Genomic DNA, 16,689 nt, shown 5'->3' with positions numbered 1-16,689 from the left:
TTGTGAGACTAGTGAAGCTTTTTCTAGGAAATCACCAATGCCGCTTGTGCTGCCCGAGTCCAAAGAGGATGCGGGTATAGGGTATGAACACCCATTGTCCCCTAGCCTCCAGTGTTTGAAACAAGAGGCAAGGGGAGCAATGGAATTGATGTTTCAATGGGTATCTAGCTTGAACTAGATTTACCATGATCCATAGGAATAGAGCTTGCCTTAGCCACAGCCAAACCCTTCCCTTTTTTCACCACCATAGTCCATTCATCTTTCTTGGTAGCCAGAGTGGACTTAGTTTTTGAAGTAAAGGGATGGTTATGGTTCAACAAGGGGCAATCCATAATCTTATGCTCAGCTAACTGGCACCAGTAGTAGGTATTTGGAAGGTTAAGGTAAAGCACCTTCTAAGAAAAGGTGGTACCACCTATCTGTATTTCCACTATATCTTTGAGGTCCCTAGATAGGTCGACCTTAACACAAACCCTATGTTGGGGACAAGTGTTGAAAAACTTATCTAGTTCAAGGCAAATAATCTTGCCAATAGTTTGTGCATTTGCACGTAAAAAAGACCAGCAAGGAATGGGAAGCCTAGGGAACTCCACCCAAATGGGTACCTTAAGTTTTTTATCATCAAAAATAGTAAAATCTCGTGACCATCATTGAAAAACTTGGAGGGAGGAACTAACAGTCTAGGGGCCTCGTAGAAAAACATGTTTAGCTTGGCCTACATTCAAAATAATATTAGGAGAGGAATTACCTCTTGGAACACTTTAGGGACAAACTTGCATATGCATTTGGTCAGCAGAGCCATTATCTCTGTTAGTAGTAGCAACTCCAACACTAGCATCAACTGCTAGGCCGAATAATGCCGAACTCATTATACATGAAAATAATTCCACAGTAAATGTGCAATGACAATTAGTGGAAACCAGCAAGGATTCAGATGGAGGCCATACAAACCCTAGAAGAATTATATTTTATGTTTTCATTAAAAAATAATCAAGATTATTAAGTTTGTAGATATAGAAAATGCTCCTACAAGTTATTTGCCTAAACTTTGTGCACCTTAAGCTCCTAAATAATATATCAAAATTTGATGATAATTTAATGATTCTTTGTATGTGAGTTAAGTGTTCAAAATGATTGTTTTATCTTCTAAGAAGTTACTATGAATACAAATAAAAATTGTCAAAAACCTCAAAAGCTATTTCCTATAAAAACCCCAATAATGGTTTACTTAAAAAACCTCAAAAATTACAAAATTAATCCAATACATATTCATTTATTAATTTCTTTTGACTTATAACTCCACATTTACAAATGATATCACAGCCAATAATGTTTGATTATTTATTTAATTTTAATGAATAAGAAATTTTCACCATCTAATAATCAAAATTGGACAATTAAAAAAAATAGAGGAGCATAGCCACACTATGAGAGCACCCCTTATGATGATACCAAAAACTCAATTGAAATCCATAAATATCAGAAGAGGCCAAAAAAAAAAAATTTAAGTGACTAGGGCAATACTGATAGAAGGAAGATGATCATGATCATCAATTTTACCTCACAAATTAGAAGGGTTAGGATTAGGATTTGAAAGGACCAAACTTCTTTTGTATTGTCTTTTATTATCCTTCCTAGTAGGAGAAATAGTCAAAGCTAGTTGTGGGAACCATTGGAAACAAGTTGACCAATTGATATCTCCATTACAATCTGGTCAACCATAACCACCTAGAGTAGAGGGAACCACCATGTAACTAGCCTAAGTAGGAGTAGAAATACAACAAAGCTAAACATCAAATCTGAAAAATCCCTTCCCTCGCCAAAATGTGGATGGAGTGCTTGGGACCATAATGTATGTGAGTGCAGGGTTGAGGAAGTGTAGCCATGCCAATTACCATAAGGTGAGAATCAATAGAAAAAAATCCACTGGCACACTAGCAACCATACTTGTTGCAATTACAAGTGGACTACCACAAATAAGTGTTTAACATTTTAGTGAAATTTAAAGGATCATATACTCATTGTATTTAAATATAACAATTGGTGGGTTAGTTGATCATGGCATAAATGTGTTTTTACTCAACATGGATGATAGCTTGGTGATAGAACTTTCTATTTGACCACCCTAAATTTGCTTGTTCAAATCTTGCATGGAAATTTCAAACCACTGTTAATTTTTCTTAGTAGCTTACTTAACAAGTTCTCTTCTTACAACTAAGATTTCAAGGACACATAATCAAATATCATGTCATATCAGTATGATTTTTACCAAGGTGCCAAAAATGGATACTAATACATGTGTACTACGTCATGTTTTATAGGCACACTAATAAGTCATGACATGCTTTGTTTCTTTTTAGATCTAATAAAAAAAATTAATTCAATTACTTTATTAATTTTTAAATCTAAAAAATGCATTTAATTCAGTTACTTTATTGCCTTTTAAATATAATGAATACATTTAATTTGATCATGAACAATCGTTATCAATATTAGAAACATTAAAGTCACAACTATCAATGTAATATTAGCAAATATTAAACATTTTACCAAAAAGTACTATCACAACTATTAAAAATTGCACTATAAAAAGTACAATATACTTTTAATAAAAATACTCCAAAGCTTTCTTAAAAGAGGAGGATAGATCCATACATAGATGCTCAAAAACATATTTGGCCCATTAAGAAGAGCTTGAAGACTCCATGTGGGTTCTCCCACCAACCCATAGTAAAACTTATTCAAGAGTTTGTTCACATATGCCTAGTTGTTTATTGGTACCATGTTTTAAAATATCAACTTATTTTTATAATATTTTGGAATTACATGGAGAAAAACATAGAATTAAATTATTGTTTATAATATGTTAGGATTCTATGAATATACAAAATATTAAGCAAAAAAAATTCATATCTAGAAGTACTTTTTAGGTCAAATTTATTTCCAATAATATTTTTAAATTAATTAATATATCTTTATATTTAAATAAAATTTTATGGAATATTTCTTTTTTGTGAAAAATATTTAAATAATTTGTTGATCTATGATAGAAATCTCTGATGAGTATACAAATATAATATTTAATGTTTGTGGTATGAAATATAGATTATATAAGATTTAAATTTGTATATATGGGAAAGGCTTCTAGATGTTGTGTACACCAACTTTGTGCACCATGAGCTCCTAAATGATATATCAAACTTTAATGTTCTTTTTAGGCTTCTTTGTAAACTAGTTAAGATTTCAAAATGATTGGTTTAGCTTCTAAGAAGTTACTATAGATGCAAAATAAAAACTTCAAAACCCTTAATAATTATCTACTAGAAAACCTCAAAAAATTGAATAGTCAACCACAAATAAAAGCTTAAAAAATGCAAAAATAATCCAATACACATTCATCTAATAAATTTGGTAACTTATAACTATGCACAAATACCCATCGTATGGGTACCAATAATGTTGCACAATTTATTTTATTTTAATAAATAGGATATTTTAATTATATAATAATTACAATTATTCTATTAAAAAAATAGGAGGGCATGGTCACTCTAGGAGAGTGATGTAGAGGACTTTGGTATCCTAGGTTTTCTTCACTCCAAGAGCTCCTTTTTTACTCTAGCCATCCAATGGTTAACCTTGTTAGGGTCTTCTCCTAATTAGGATCTCCAAGATCCTTGGTATCAACTTCTCCTCCAAGGTATAGTTGATCTCGAGAAGATTCCAAAGTCACAAAGTTGAACTAGTCCAACTAGTTCCCAAATATGTAGCCTTCTTTGCCAATTTTCCCTCCTAGAACCCCAAACCTCTGCAAGTAGGATCTTTCCACACATTCCTTTGGAAACTTATTATTCTACTTAGTCCATCTAGGGTCACTCTAAGGCCTTTCCCACACTTCTGGACCCTTCACCAATCCAATTGGTCTCAAATCCACTAGGAGACCTAGTTGTCTAGCCCCTATTAGGCCCAGTTTCATTGCTTTGAGCTATAAATTCTAAAACCTTCAAATGACCTCACACAAGTTGTTAAAAAACTTTGAGTTACATGTAAATACTTCCAAAATCCAATATCTTAGCTTCTGGTTGTACCCATAACCCTAGTTTCTATCAAACCCTAGTTTTAAGCCTATTAATTAGGCCTCTAGACCAGTGAGCATCACTAATTGTCAAAATGGTCTCTAATCCTTGTTTCAAATCCTTCTATATTTGCATCCTATAAAGGGGTTGTCTAGGGGGTGAGCATACAATAGTGGGTGCCACTTTTGTGGCACAAACAAAATTTACAATGCTAATCAAATTTTGGGGGTTGATGTGAAAAATAGGGTTTGTGCAAACCCATAAATTATGTTTGCACGAACAATATCTTAATATATGTTCATGAAAATATTATTTATGGGTTTTTGCAAACCCTAGGGTTTGCATGAACATCAAAAATCATTTTTTTGATATCTTTTTTGATAGACATGTTTGTGCAAATGTTTGTTTATACGAACATAGAGGATATGTTTGCGTGAACATAATGTTTGTGTGAACATAGTGTTCGCACGAACACATAATTTTACAAATTTTATTGTTATTTTCTTTATAAAAAAAAAATTTTGACCCTCAAAATTGATATTAAATGATCTCCTACTATAAATCAAAAAATGTCAATTTGTGTTACTCGGAGCAAGGTTTCCAATGACTATAATTTTAATATGTATTATACTCATTAAGACTTTCAAATATGAGTTTAACTCATTATAGGTTGATTAACAATTGAACATAAATTGACTTTGACACTTTAGGAAAAAAATTAAATTAGGTCAAAAAAAATTGAAAAATATCTTGGAAATAAGTTACTAAGATAGATTTCTATTGAAAAAACAAAATTTGATTTATGATATATTGAGTTCAAGTTATCCTTGTCAAAATGAACCTATGTTTGAATTACAGTTGATGTCACTTAAAAACTTCATAAACTATACAATATTAAACCAAATTGAATCAAGTCAAATGCATCCTCTAGGTATTGATGTTATAAATCTAACATCAAAAGAATTGCCCCACTATCATTTCTACAAAAAAAAGTTATTCTTGTAAAATAGACTGTCACTCTTTAAAAAATTTGATTTTTCATATGTACCACTTTTTGAAGGAGAATAAAAATTTGACAAATATTTTTTTTAAACTAAAAAATATGGCTACAAAGTAGGGACATAGTACTACAAATCACTAGTTTATGTCATCTTCAAATTATTCATAGTTTTAAATATATGGTCACTCAAATGTGAGTTTTGTTTCAAAAATATTGATTTCAGTGTCAAAATTGGTTAAAAAGTGGCACCCATTATTGTAGGATCACCCTAGCGCTTCCATAGACCTAATTAGATATTTTCTACAAAGCTATGGGTGCACGTGCCAAAGCACTATTGTCCATGTTCTATCTCACCTCTATTGAATAGTTAGCCATAGGGCTCTCCTTTTGAATCAAGGAGCTGATTGCAAAAAAAAAAAAGGAAAAAAACAATATGTATAGACTCTAACCCTACTTCCCCCATGGTTTTAGCCATTTCATCTAGTGGGTGCTTAAGTTAGAGCCATTTCTTGCCAAACAACACTATCAAGGAGACTAAAGACAAATGACCTTCAAAATGCCCTAACTCTGTACACTATCAACTTGAAAAATAACTAATTAATAACAATGAAATATAATTGAATTCTCTACATTCCCATGGAGCCTAATCTTCTCTACCAATCTATACAAAAAGGAAATAGTATAGTTCTAGCAAAATATTGTAACAGAATTCTGTATAGGGGTACAAAAAATAATAATTGCAATCCAAAATTTCATTAAGGTTCTCCAATCATAAAATGCATTCTTATATCACAAGAATGGGTGGTTGTAACTGATCTAACCAAATTTTGCTTCATTCTTTCAAAAGTTGTCAAAGTTGCTTGAGAAACTTTTCAAAATTGCGAGCAACTTTTTCCATAATGAGTATTTTGGCTCATTTTGACAACTCAATGGGTGAGTTTGACCACCTTGACCATAGATATGGTATTTAGGGTCCTCAAACACTCCTCAAACCCATAATACACCAAAATAGAAATGTTTCACTATTCTAAACCAAAACAACAACTTTTCACCTAGTGAGTACTATAGGCTCTTACAAATATGTAGTTGACTGACCTTACCTCCAACCTATTGGATTTTATTCAAAGACACACACAAACATCTAAACTAACCCTAAAACAAACAAAAGCATCAAAAAGGGGAGGTTCCCTGCACCATACTCCCCTAGGACAAAGAACTCAAGTCCCTTGAGTTAGGAGGTCTTCAATGGTGACCCCATGCTTCAAAAATTATGCCTCCATCATCCAAGTAGCTTCAACATTAGGTAGTCCCTACCACTTAATGAGGTACTCCTTGTAGTTACCCTTCCTAGTCTTCCTAAGGACTTTAGAATCCAATATATTGTCCAACTTCATAGGTGTTGGAGTAGGTAAGTCTTTCACTTAATAATTATCCTCCCAAGCTCTAAGAGTGGATTTTCCTAAGTCTAGGAGTGGTCCCTTGTAGTGATAGAGATCACAAACATTAAAAATTGGTGAAATTCCCAAAGCAGGAGGTAACTCTACCTCATAGGAATTTTTACCATACTTATGCAAAACTCTTAGTGGACCTATCTTCTTCATGAGTAGCTTAGTTGGCTCTTGGGTAGTCTCTCCTTCCTAAGGTAAGCAAGTACTAGATCCCCTACCTTGAACTAAAAATCTCTTCTTGTTTGGTCATCTTTGGACTTATACTTCTCCACTTACTTTTGTAGAGTCTTGGTGACTTGATCATGAAGCTCCTTCATTTGTTCTAAAAAGGACTCCCCTTGTGCATTCCTTTTGTTTGATAAGATGAGATCCCTTAGCTCTAAGATCCCTCTAGGATGAGCCTTATATACTATTTCCAAAGGTATTTTTCCAGAGCTCCTATTGATGGAGTCATTATATACAAATTTAACTTGCCCTGTGATATGATCCCATGACTGGCCATGCTCCTTTGTTACGAATCTTAAAAAATTTCCAAGTGACCTATTCACCACCTCTATTTGACCATTTGATTGTGGATGGTAAGCTAAAGAGAAAGACAAGTTTGTGCCAAGTTTCTTCCATAGGATTCTCCAAAAGTGACCTACAAACTTGCTATCCCTATCACTTACTATATTTAGAGGCAATCCATGAATTGTCACAATGTCCCTAGAGAATAGCCCTACAATTTGAGAAGCATCATTGGTTTTCTTACATGGAATGAAGTGTGTCATTTTACTAAAATGGTCCACTACCACAAAGACTCTATCATTACCCCTTGTTGTCTTTGGAAACCCCAACACAATATCCATACTAAGGCACTCCCAAGGCCTTTGGGGTATGGCAAGTGGTTCATACAACCCACTATTGCTAATTTTTCCTTTTTCCCTCTACCATATTTGGCATTGTTCCACAAACTTCCTGATATTAGGTTGCATCTTAGGCTAGTAGTGATGCCTATTTACTTGCTCTAGAGTTTTATCTATTCCAAAGTGACCTCCCAAACTTGCTTGGTGTATGTCCTTCACTATATTCTCCCTTGTTGAGCATTGGGGTATAAACATAAGGTGTCCCTTAAATAGTAAACCTTCCTATAGAACAAACTCACTAAAATCTAGATTGATCCCTATTGAAATTGCACACATGCCTCATAGGCTTCTTTGAAATCTTTGTCCTCTATGTAGAGGTCCTTCAAGTCATCCATCCCTATGCTTTATAGTTGAACTTCTTTTATGGTTAAGACTCTTTTGCTAAGAGAATCTACTACCTTGTTACTAACTCATTTCTTGTGTTTTATGAAAAATGTATAGGCTTACAAAGATTCTACCCACTTTAAGTGCCTTTGTTTTAGTTTTGCTCACCCATTCAAGAAACTTAGAGCATAATTGTTAGTGTAGACCACAAATTCTCTAGGTAAGAGGTAATGTTTCCATTTATAAAGAGCTTGTACCATAGCATATAACTCCAAGTTATAGGTGGAGTACCTTTTCTTAGCTTCATTCAACTTCTCTGAGAAGAAAGCCACAAGATGTCCCTCTTGGCTTAATACTACTCCAATGGCCAACCTACTAGCATCACACTCCACCACAAATAGTTGGTTGAAATTGGAATACCTAAGAGTAGGTAGCTCTACAATTATTTTCTTTAGCATTTTAATTCCTTGGTCTGCTGCTATTGTCCATTTAAACTGACATTTGATACCACCTTTTATGATGTTGAGGATAGGGGCACATAAATGACTAAAGTTCCTTATAAATTTCCTATAGTATAAGGCCAAATCATGGAAACTCCTAACATCCCCTATGTAATTAGGTGCAGGCCATTCCAATATTGACTTAACTTTATCAAGGTCCATCTTTATGCATCCATTAGCAACCACAAAACCAAGATAAACTAATTCAAGTTTTGTAAACTCACACTTTTCTTGATTACTCATCAAATTCTCTTGATGTAGCCTTCTCAAGACCATCTCCAAATGCTTTATGTGATACTCCTTCAACCTGCTAAATATCAAGATGTCATCAAGGTAAAAAATTATAAATTTACCAATGAAAAATGTTAACACTTCATTCATGAGCCTCATGAAGGTGTTAGGCGCATTTGTTAAGCTAAAGGGCATAACAAGCCACTCATACAACCTTTCATTTTTCTTGAAGGATATTTTCCACTCATCACCAAACCTTACTCTTTTTTTATGATACCTTGAATTTAGATCTACCTTAGAAAAGTAGCAAGACACTCTGAAATTGTCCATTAAATATTCTATTTGAGGCATTGGGAACCTATTTCTGATTGTGATTTTGTTTATGGCCTTGGAATTTGTACACATCCTCCATTTCCCATACTTTTTAGGTGCAAGTACTGTGGGTATAACACATGGGTTTAAACTCTTCCTTATCAAGCCCATATCCTACAAATCTTGAATCTACCTTGCTATCTCTGCTTTTTGACTTGGTGTCATCTTATATGATTCTTTATTTGGAAAATTTTCTCCAGGTATAAGGTATATCTGATGACTCACATCCCTCATTGGTTTCAATGCACTTGGAAAACCTTTATCCACTATGTCATGGTACCTTTCCAACAATGCTTGTACCTTTGGTGGCATATTGGCTTTCTCCTGGGTCTCCTCCTTTTCTTTCACCATCACTGCACAAAAAACCCCCTTCTCCTTCTTCATAGCATTGAGAAACTCTTTCCCACACAATAACATCACACTACTTCCCACATGCTTCTCCTCACTAGGTTCTTGCAATCGATCCATTTGATTTTTCTTGCTTTTTTTAGTGATCACATGGGTATTCTTCTCACCATCATGAATAGATTTGACATCATATTTCCATGGATAACCTAAGAGTAGGTGGCATGCATTCAGGGGCATTATGTCACACCATGAAACCTTATAGGGAGTGGTATGAGGTATCCTTCTTAAATTTAGTTTATCCACCATCTTTGTAGACACTATATGCTTAGTGGATCTAGAGTCCACTATCACCTTGTAGATTTTCCCATAAGACCTATAAGTTATCTTGAACATATTCTTTCTTTGTGGAGGCTCTGCAACATTTGGCACATTCAAGAAAGTTCTCCTTAGCATTAGGTTCTCTCCATCCTCTACTGGCCTTGCCTTGGAAATAAGAGAAGTAACCTTTTGGGTGTCATCCTCCTGCACTAACTGGTTTCTTCTTTCCCCCATGAAAGATGATGTAGCCCTTTTAGCACATCTACCCATTGTATGACTTACTTAGTTACAGTTATAGCACCTACCTATAAAGACTGAATTAGTCCTCCCTTGTGACTAAGACCTACCCTTAGGAGGTCCTCTTCCTCTATATCCTCCCCTTTGAAAGGATCCCCTATACTAGTTATTACCACTATTATCAGTAGATTGATCTTCATCATGTTTGTTAGGACCTTGCCCCCTTCCAATTGCTTCTACCTCTAGTTCGTTTGTTGTCATTAACTCTTCCCATTTCGTAAGACTCATGCCTCCTTCTAGCTTTATCCTCTACTCTTAATACCATTTGGAAGAATTTATGCATGCTATTAAGGGCCATAATAGTGATATCATCTTGGATCCCTTTCCTTAATCCATTTAGGTACCTTGCTGCCTTCTCCAACTCTTCTTCTTGTCTTCTAGCTTTGAGACTCAACCTATTGAATTATTTAGTATAAGCACTTACTATCATGTCCCTCTACCTTAGGTTATGTAGCTTTTGATACATCTAGATCTCCTAATCAGTGGGCAAGAACTGAGCCTTGATTCAAATATGCATTCTATCCCATGCTACTAGATCTTCTTCTTTTCTACATCATATTACACCATACTATTACTAACCCCTTGAGCCCAGCCTTAGCATAATTGACTCTTGCTCTTGCACTTATTTGTAGTCAAATTACTTATCAATGGCTTCCAATGAATATAGCAATTCATCCCCATTTACGTTACCATTATAGTAAGGGATGCATTCCATACTATCCTTGTTAAGAGATTTAAAGGCTTCCAAGAACACATTCTTATCCTAATCCACCTCCTCCTTACTTTTTTTTGTCTCCCCTATGAGGCCTTCATGTTCCTCATCACTTTCATCTCCCCATTTTGGTATCTTTTTCTTAGTCTTTGTCTCTACCTAGTTGGCCTTGGCCAATAGGTCCTTGACCAAGTCCACTATGACATCCTCACTCATTGTCTTGCATGGCATACTATCAAATTCTTTATTTCCTTATTTTTTAGATGTGTATCAACCAAAAAGTTGGTTCTGATACCACTCTGATGGAAAGGACTTTGGTATCCTAGGTTTTCTTCACTTCAGGAGCTCCTTTGTTTACTCTAACCATCCAATGGTTAACCTTGTTGGGGTCTTCTCCTAATTAGGATCTACAATATCCTTGGTATCAACTTCTCCTCCAAGGTATAGTTGGTCTTGAGAAGATTCCAAGGCCACAAAGTTGAACTAGTCCAACTAGTGCCCAAATACCTAGCTGTCTTTGCCAGTTTTCCCTCCTAAAACCCCAAACCTCTGCCTAGGATCTTTCCACACATTCCCTTGGATACTTATTAGTATAATTAATCCTTCTAGGGTCACTCTATGCCCTTTCCCACACTTCTAGACCCTTCACCAATCCTATTGGTCTCAAATCCACTAGGATACCTAGTTGCCTAGCCCTATTAGGCCTAGTTTCACTATTTTGAGCTATAACTCCCAAAACCTTCAAATGAACTCAAAAAATTCCTTGAAAATATTTGAGTTACATTTAAATACTTCCAAAATGGAAAATATTATCTTTTGGTTTCATCCATAACCCTAGTTTATGTCAAGCCCTAGTTCTAAGCCCATTAATTAGGCCTCTAGACCAGTGAGCATCAATAGTTGTCAAAATTCTCTCCAATCCTTGTTTCAACTCCTTATACCTCTAAATCCTATCAAGGTATTGTCTAGGGATTCCATATACTCCATTAGATCTTTTTTAAAAATCTATGGGCGCATGTGCCAAAGCATTGTTGTCCCTATCTTGGCTCACTTGTATTTAATAGTTAGTTATAGGGCTTGCTTTTTGAATCAAGGGACTAATTGAAAAAAAATTAATAAGACCAAAAAAAATATTTACAAACTCTAACCTACTTCTCCATGGTTTCATCCATTTCCACTAGTGGGTGCTTAGGTTAAAGCCATTTCTTTCCAAACAATACTATCAAGGACACTACAGACTAGTGACCTCCAAAATGCCCTAACTCTGTACACTAGTAACTTGAGGAAAAAGCTATTTAATAACAATGAAAGATAATTTAATTATCTACATTCTCATGGAACCTAGTCTTCTTGACTAGTCCATACAAGCCATACAACAACAAGGAAACAATATAGTTCTAGCAAAATACTGTCACAGACATCTGCACAGGGGTACAAAAAACAATAATTGAAATTTAAAATTCTATTAACCTTCTCCAAAAATTGAACCCATTCTTATATCCCAAACATGGCTGTTTGTTACTAATCTAACCAAATCTTGCTCCATTCTTGCAAAAGTTGTCAAAGTTGCTTGAGCAACTTTTCATAATTGTTAGCAACTTTTTGCATAATGAGCATTTTGGCTCATTTTTACAGCTCGATGGGTGAATTTGACCACCTTGACCCTAGATAGGGTATATAGGGTCCTAAGACACTCCTCAAACCCATAATACACCAAAATAATAAGGTTCCACTATTCTAAGCCAAAATAGAAACTTTTCATCTAGTGAGAACTCTAGGCTCTTACATAAATGTAGTTGACCAACCTTACCTCCAACCTATTGGATTTTACTCAAACACACAAAAAAACATCTAAACCAACCCTAAAAGACACAAGAGCATCAAAAGGGGAGGTGCCCTATACTAGAGAGTCACTCAGGCAAAGCCTAGAAATGCAATGAAAATCCATAAATATGTGTAAAAAAGAAAAAGAAAAAAAGAAAAGAAAAAGACATCAAACTTTTGAAGTGACTAGGAAAGTACTGGTAGAAGGTATATGATTATGATCATCATTTTAACCCCATAGATCAATAGGGTTAGGATTAGGTTTGGAAGGGAACAACCATCTTTTTTCTCATCTTCTTCTTTATTCTCCTTCCTAGTAGGAGAAATAGCCAAATCTAGTGATCAAAACCACTTAAAGAAGTTTGCCAACCAATGTCTCCATTACAATATAGCCAAATAGAACCATCCAAAGTGGAGGGAACCACTATTTCAATGAACCAATTAGGAGATTAGATATGATGAAGAAAAGTAATAATGTTGAAAATCTCATGCTCCATTAGATTGTGGATGAGAGGCTTGGGACCACAATGTATGCAAGTGGAGAGAAAAGGAACTTTTGCCACACTAATGACCATGAGGAAGATATTGATCACCAAAAATAAATTTATCCAGTAACACTCTAGCAACCATACTTCATGCAATTACAAGTGGAGAACTACTAGTAGGTGTTTAACATTTTAGTGGAATTTTAACCATTATAGGTTCATTGTTTTAAATAAAATAATTAGTGTGTTAGGTGGTCATCGCATGAATGTAATTTCTCAACATCTAGATAGAAACTAGGGGATATGATCTGCTATTCAAACACCCTAAATTTATGCTTTCCCCAAATCTTACATGGAAATTTAAAATCACTCCTTTTTCTTAGTAGCTTACTAACCAAGTTCATTGTACAACTAAGGTTTCAAGTAGACATCATCAAATACGATGCGATATCAACATATATTTTTGCCAAACTCTCCAAAAAGACCCATAAAATAGATACGTATGCATGTGTGCTAAGTCATGTTTAATAGGTATGCTATGAGTAATCATATGCTTTGTTGCTTTTAGAGAGATAAATAATATATTAATTCAATTATGAATAATCATTATCAACAATAACTTTAAGATCACAACTACTAACATAATATTACTAGAACATTTTATCAACAAGTACTATCACACACTATTATATCAAAATGGTTGATATATGTACCTCAAAATTGAGGAGGTGTATTCTAGTGGAGATGTCATGTTTATAAGATTCTCCATAATTATTGTGCATCAACCTATATCTAAAGATTTTTATTCTTGGCTTTGTGCAAGCCTATTTAAGAGAAAACATTTTTCTTGCATTGGTTTCAGTCAGAATTTTATCACACAAACCAAAAATATTGAGAAAGTATTATGAAGACTAAAATAAAATTTGAGGAGGGAAACTAGATATTTGAAAAAGCCTACATTATGGGTGGCCCTTTGAAACACTTTGAACCTAGAAGTTATAGGGAATTGATACAAAATAAAGAAACCTAGAATTACTTCAAAAGGGTAAGGTTGGATAATTACATTCAAGAGATGAGAGGCCATAATACTTTACTTTCTTTCAAATTTTTGAACTCTTGGCACAAAGGTTAGGTGGTTGTCAAGAGTGAAAAGTTTGTGGTGATGTGAGAAATTATTGGTGAAGCTACTGTTATTACCTATAAAGTAAAGGAATTGGAAATAAAGGGAATTCTTGACTATAGAAAATTCAAGAACAAAATTTTCAAGGAAACTAAAGAGCCAAAAAGGGTTAAGTCAAATAATGGGTATGAACACCACACTCTCCCTAGTCCTTTCGTAATTGTTTGCATGTGGGCTATGTTGAGATCTGATTGAAAAGATCATTATTGAAGGATAGAGATTGTTTGCAAAGAGGGAGATTGTTGATAAAGAATGTCTTCAATCATTATTTTGTCTCTGATGTCAAACCTACTATTTGCTAGAATGAAAATTGCTTATAAGATCCAAGTACTATCACTTAGTTGATTGATGAAGAGGATTTAATCAATAAGATGCAACAAAAGCACCTAAGGGAAAGGGTGAGTTATGGTTTTGTAATGAAGTACAAGGATTAGTTAAGACAGTGGTAAAATAATGTATTGATAATACACTTGAAGATATAGAGGTTGGCTACACTTAGAAACTCTGAAAGAATAAGTTGTAACAAAGCTGTCTGCAAAGCTTGACTAAGTTCATTAGTGGGTGCTGAGAAATCTAGTTCATGCTAAGAAGATTATCAGTAAGAGTCAAGAAAATGAAAAATATAGTGTGTGCTGAGAAAAATAGAAGATGTTGAGCAAGTTCAGGTGTCGAGAAAGTGATAGGGGTCGAGCATCAACAAAAACTTAGTTGATGCTAAGTGAATCCATAGTAGCTGCCAAGCATCAGTAAAACACAGTAGGTGTCGAGTAACATAGTATGTGTTGAGAATTAGAATTTCAATAGTGCTGAGCTATTGCATTATTTGAAAAGTCAAAGATTTGCCAAATCTGAGCCAACAAGTTTGTTACCTTGAATTTTGTGAACTAGATGGAGGATAAGGATAATGAGTTGGCGGCACAAAATTTTAGGTAAACTATTTTTGGGCAAATATAGGTGGATTCTTCATTATGTTTTTGGAAGAAACAAGATTGAGGGTAGATTCATTGAATCTTACCTAATCCATTCGAACTTAAATTAAAAGCGAGAAGATTGGAGTGGGAAAAGTAGTCTAGACTTCTATTTAAGGAGTTATAGGTCAAGAAGCAAGAGTTGTTGTTGAGTGGTTCGCTGGGTGTCAAGGTGAAGGCATCAAGAGGAAAGAACAAAGTACAAAGACTTTTCTTTGATAGGTGACAATAAAGGAGATTGCACTAGTACATCGAGCATGAAGACTCAAGGAGATGAAGCTTGAAAGGAGGACATGTTGTCAAAGCTACAGAGACCTAAAGCTAGGAAAATTTGAGAGCTAAATAGAGATCTAAAATCTACAAGTTATGTTGTGAGTTGTATCAAATCAAAAGCCCTATTGTTACTCTCTAACAATTATATCAGTTAGGATATAATCTTATGGACTTAGGTTGGTTTTACAATCATTTTTAAATCCTTTAATAGGGTGACATTCCAAGTGAGTGTTCTAAAGTCCTCTAACCAGGCCCACTTCTAACAGAGTGGTTAAATCCTTTAACTAGGTCACATTTAATAGTGTGTTGTAGCCTTTAATAGGGTGGGCCTTCCACAGGGCATCACTTTAGAAGAGTGAGAATTTCAAGTAGCATGTTACTGGTTGTTTTTCCCAAATTGGGTTTCCATGTAAATCACTATGTTATGTGTTGATCTTTCATGTTTTATTCTTGCATATTGATTTTCAATAACTTGCTAAGTAGAATGTTTAGCTTGGATGCATGATTAGTCAAATGGGATCACTATACTTGGTGAGAAAAAGTTTTATTATGAAAATTGGTCCTTGAATAATTGATTCACCCCCCCTCTCAGTTATTTTAAAGCATTTCCAACAATTGGTATCAAAGCCATCTGCTAATTTGGTTTAAAGGTGCTAGAAGCAGGAAGATCAAGATGTCCAAGAGAGAAGTTCCCAAGCTCAACAGAGATAACTTCACTGCATGAAAAAGTTTAATGAAGCTGCACCTTGGATCAATAAGTGATCATGTACAAACCTAAATTGAAGTGGAACATGTTGATCTAACTATCCCTAGTGCAAAAGCTATGAAGAAAAAGAAGGAGCATAATCAGATAGTGTCGGAGATTGCCTCTACCCTCAACTATGCTAAATTTGATGACATCAAGGGATGTGACTCTACATTCAAGATGTGGAAAGCCTCAAGACTAATATTTATGGAGGAGATCAAAATGTTCAAAGAGAGAAAAGAGAAAGCCTTAGAGGAAAGTTTGATGACATGAGAATGGAGGAAGGTGAGAATAGTGCTCAATATGCCTATAGAATGAAAGCAGTAGTAAGTGCAATAAGAAGTTTGGGTGTTCATTTAGATGATGAAACTATCAATAGAAAATTCTTAAGAACCTTGCTCCCGATCTATGCTATTAGAGTGTCAACCATCCAAGAGTTAAGATGTGTACCAAGAAATAAGCTAACACTTGAAGGTCTAGTGGGAAGACTTACTATATTTTAGTTATCCAATTTTGGTAACGACAAACCTGAGAATCTTGAATCTGCTTTCAAGGCCAGGCTATTTTTGAAATACATTGAGGAGGTGAAACCAAAGAAGAAGAAGAAAAAGGTAAAATATGCATCTAGTGACAATAGCACAGATGAAGAAGATGTGGAACAATTGGATGCATTGCTAACTAGA

This window comes from Cupressus sempervirens, chromosome 1, assembly GCF_028749045.1.
Source record: "Cupressus sempervirens isolate cs-2001-9-10 chromosome 1, ASM2874904v1, whole genome shotgun sequence".
NCBI classification, from domain to species: domain Eukaryota; kingdom Viridiplantae; phylum Streptophyta; class Pinopsida; order Cupressales; family Cupressaceae; genus Cupressus; species Cupressus sempervirens.
Note: the sequence above shows the minus strand (reverse complement) of the source record.